Below are 5,063 nucleotides of genomic sequence, written 5' to 3'. Positions count from 1 at the left end.
GCAAACCGAATTCAAAAATACATCAAAAGGATCATACACCATGACCAAGTGGGATTCATCCCAGGGATGCAAGGGTGGTACAACATTCGAAAATCCATCAGCATCATCCACCACATCAACAAAAAGAAGTACAAAAACCACATGATCATCTCCATAGATGTTAAAAAAGCATTCGACAAAATTCAACATCCATTCATGATAAAAACTCTCAACAAAATGGGCATAGAGGGCAAGTACCTCAACATAATAAAGGCCATATATGATAAACCCACAGCTAACATCATACTGAACAGCAAGAGACTGAAAGCTTTTCCTCCGAGATCGGGAACAAGACAGGGATGCCCACTCTCCCCACTGTTTTCAACATAGTACTGGAGGTCCTAGCCATGGCAATCAGACAAAACAAAGAAATACAAGGAATCCAGATTGGTAAAGGAGAAGTCAAACTGTCACTATTTGCAGATGACATGATATTGTACATAAAAAACCCTAAAGACTCCACCCCAAAACTACTAGAACTGATATCGGAATACAGAAAAGTTGCAGAATACAAAATTAACACACAGAAATCTGTAGCTTTCCTATACACTAACAATGAACCAATAGAAAGAGAAATCAGGAAAACAGTTCCATTCACAATTGCATCTAAAAGAATAAAATATCTAGGAATAAACCTAACCAAGGAAGTGAAAGACCTATACCCTGAAAACTACAAGGCACTCTTAAGAGAAATTAAAGAGGTCACTAACAAATGGAAACTCATCCCATGCTCCTGGCTAGGAAGAATTAATATCGTCAAAATGGCCATCCTGCCCAAAGCAATACACAGATTCGATGCAATCCCTTTCAAATTACCAACAGCATTCTTCAATGTACTGGAACAAATAGTTCAAAAATTCATATGGAACCGCCAAAGACCCCGAATAGCCAAAGCAATCCTGAGAAGGAAGAATAAAGTGGGGGGATCTCAATCCCCAACTTCAAGCTCTACTACAAAGCCACAGCAATCAAGACAATTTGGTACTGGCACAAGAACAGAGCCACAGACCAGTGGAACAGAATAGAGACTCCAGACATTAACCCAAGCATATATGGTCAATTAATATATGATAAAGGAGCCATAGACATACAATGGGAAAATGACAGTCTCTTCAACAGATGGTGCTGGCAAAAGTGGTCAGCTACATGTGAGAGAATGAAACTGGATCACTGTCTAACCCGATACACAAAAGTAAATTCGAAATGGATCAAAGACCTGAATGTAAGTCATGAAAGCATAAAACTCTTAGAAAAAAACATAGGCATAAATCTCATGCACATAAACATGAGCGACTTCTTCATGAACATATCTCCCCAGGCAAGGGAAACAAAGGCAAAAATGAACAAGTGGGACTATATCAAGCTGAAAAGCTTCTGTTCAGCAAAGGACACCATCAATAGAACAAAAAGGTATCCTACAGTATGGGAGAATATATTCATAAATGACAGATCCAATAAAGGATTGACATCCAAAATATATAAAGAGCTCACACACCTCAACAAACAAAAAGCCAATAATCCAATTGAAAAATGGGCAGAGGAGCTGAATAGACAGTTCTCTAAAGAAGAAATCCAGATGGCCAACAGACACATGAAAAGATGCTCCACTTCGCTTGTCATCAGAGAAATGCAAATTAAAACCACAATGAGATATCACCTCACGCCAGTAAGGATCGCCATCATTGAAAAGATAACAACAGATGTTGGTGAGGTTGTGGAGAAAGGGGAACCCTCCTACACTGCTGGTGGGAATGTAAATTAGTTCAACTATTGTGGAAAGCAGTATGGAGGTTCCTCAGAATGCTCAAAATAGACATACCATTTGACCCAGGAATTCCACATCTAGGAATTTACCCTAAGAATGCAGCACTCCAGTTTGAAAAAGACAGATGCACCCCTATGTTTATTGCTGCACTATTTACAATAGCCAAGATATGGAAGCAACCTAAATCTCCATCAGTAGATGAATGAATAAAGAAGATGTGGTACATATACACAATGGACTATTACTCAGCCATAAGGAAAAAACAGATCCTACCATTTGTAACAACATGGATGGAGCTAGAGGGTATTATCCTCAGTGAAATAAGCCAGGCAGAGAAAGACAAGTACCAAATGATTTTGCTCATATGTGGAGTATAAAAACAAAGGAAAACTGAAGGAACAAAACAGCAGCAGACTGACAGAACCCAAGAATGGACTAACAGTTACCAAAGGGAAAGGGACTGGGGAAGATGGGTGGGAAGGGAGGGATAAGGGCGGGGAAAAAGAAAGAGGGCATTAGAATTAGCATGTATAGTGCGTGGGGGGCACGGGGAGCGCTGTGCAATGCAGAGAAGACAAGTAGTGATTTAACAGCAACTTACTACGCAGATGGCAGTGACTGTGAAGGGGTATGTGGGGGGGACTTGGTGAAGGGGGGAGCCTAGTAAACATAATGTTCTTCATGTAATTGTAGATTAATGAGACCAAAATAAAATAAATAAATAGATAAATAAATAAGGGGAAAATGGGACATAGGAGAATGGAGTGGGGCAGAACTTAATGCCAATAAATGAGTGACTGGCAAATAAACTGAAAGGAGGAAGCAAATGTAAGAAAATTCCACAGAGTTTTTACCAACAGAAATAATATTCACACATCAGGGACTTTCCATTACATAATCAGCAACTAAATATAGACATAATGGAATAAGATGTTTTATATGCAAAAGCAATTCATAGAAGACAAATATCTAGAAAGATCTTAGACATAAACGTATAGGACCTGCATCAAGAAAACTCTGAACTGCTATTGAAAGACACAAAAAAGCTTGTACTAGAATGGTAAAATTCATTCTATAGCTGCAATAATTAGGATAAATTTAGATTGCATAAGAAATTTACAGAGCACAGTCCAAAATAATGCCAAAATATATGTGAATTTAGTAGGACACAGGGTGGCAATATGGTAATGGGGGCAACAAATAGCCCATTCAATAAATAATGATGTGACAACACAGTCATTTGGAATAAATAAAGCTATATTTTGGATAGAGTAAAGCTATTCTAACTCAATGCCAGACATAAAAGAAATTTAAGTATTAAAACATAAAACCATAAAATGATTAGAAGTAAAAGTGATTTAAAAAAGCAAAGGCTTTTCTAGACAACATTGATTTTAAAATCATTGATACATTTGTTTAAATAAAAAATTTTTAACTTTGGAATGGTAAAATAAGCCAACAAATGTAGGAAATGTTTGCAACCCCTATGACAGCCAAGGGTTCCAATTTCCTAAGTTAACCAAGAGCTTTCACACACAAATAAGAAAAAGGCAACCAAGCAGAAAAATGGGGAAGAAATACAAAAAAGCACTCAACTTCACTCATAAGTAAATAAAAACAAAATAGAATGAGCTCTTTTCTTTTCAATACATTCATAATCTACATCACTGAAGGATGTGCAAATTGGTGTAGTCTTTTGCAAAAGCAATTTTGCAAGATACCTTTAAAATTTTATTTTCATGTATTCTGGACCAGGTGGATTTTTTCCATTGTACTACCAAGAATTTATGCTAAGAAAACACTTGCAAAATTTGCCAAGTAAAACTTGTATGAGTGAAATGTCCTTGGGTGTTGTCTGCAGGGGCCAACAGCTGGCAATTGCCTCAAAGTCCATTAGTGGGACCATGGATCCACATGGAGATCAGTCCACCATGAAACCTTCAAAAAGAAGTTACATTTGTATGGATTCAGAAAAGTGTATAGTAAGGTGCTAACTGTGTCTATGCTGAACATGCATAAACATTTTTCCTGCAAGTATACACAAGAAATGGTCAACAGCAGTTACTCTGGGTAAGAGGGACTGTTGGAGGTTGGCTTTTAATTTTACATATTTCACCAATTCAGTATTGCTTAAACTTTATCACGTGCAGGAATTACTTTTAATAAAAACCAACCCAAACCTAAAATAATAAAAACACAGATGAGCAAAACAAAGCAATAAAAAACCCATTACTTCAAAGGAGGGTGCCAAAAGTATGGACCTATGTATTCTACAAAGCCTATGAATAATAAATAATTTCAAGAGCTTGCAGGCAGTAGTCCTGGTCCAGAGATGGAATGAGTGCTTAAGCACCCTGGCCCTAGAGGTGTGGGGTGCATTAGAGCAGGGTGCTGTGTGAGGGAAGGATGGCTCCTCCTGGCACTGGCCTGCCCCCTGGTGAGGGTTAGGCCACATGTTTCCCTTCAAAAAGTGCCTCTGAAGTTCAGTGGAATTGAATGGGTTACAGGGAAAACTCTGATTCAAACAATTTATAAAGCACACATTTAGAAGTTAAAAAACATTATGATGCCTTATCCTTCATAAAGCATAAATGGCCCTGTCTGCAGGTCTCCTGACCCTCCGGGGACTGAGTGCTCCTGCTACCCTTGGTGGGACCTTGATCTTAACAGCATTCCAGTGTTGATGGGGGTGGGACCTGTGGTCCCTGTAATCCCCAGAAATGTCCCTAAGAGGTGAACTCAATATGAGCTGGTTGTGTGTCAGGTGACATGGGGCGGGGGTGTGCAGTGGAGGTTGGGACACAGCCTTGGTTTTGAGCCCCAGGAGGGGAGCTCTAGGTAGCCTCTCCCAGGTTTACCCCCACCACAAGACTGGCTGTAGCCTGAACCAGGTGTGCAGAGAACCCATCCTGCATCCCTGCCCAGCAAAGCCCCCCATGGTTGGTCTCTACCTGCCCCTTCAACTGGCCTGGAGCAACGCCACTCAGAGAATGGCACTCTGATGAGGAAGAACATGGGCATTAGCTGTGGACAGGCCTGTGACACGGACAGGGGACTGTGGGGCTTTCTGTCCCCTTTCAGTGGCATTGCAAGTCCCCTTCCTCCCCAGGCACAGCCCTGAGGCATGCCTTACTGAAGGGGTCTTGTGGCGAGGCTGGGTGGCTGTTAGGAAAGAGTATAAAACCTAAATGAGATTTGTTCCCACTAGGATGTTTAGACATTTTAACACTAAGGTATTAACAAAGGTCCACATGGTGGA

This window comes from Manis pentadactyla, chromosome 8, assembly GCF_030020395.1.
Source record: "Manis pentadactyla isolate mManPen7 chromosome 8, mManPen7.hap1, whole genome shotgun sequence".
Classification (NCBI taxonomy): Eukaryota; Metazoa; Chordata; class Mammalia; order Pholidota; family Manidae; genus Manis; species Manis pentadactyla.
The sequence above is the reverse complement of the archived record's forward strand: the minus strand, read 5'-3'. Positions refer to the sequence as shown.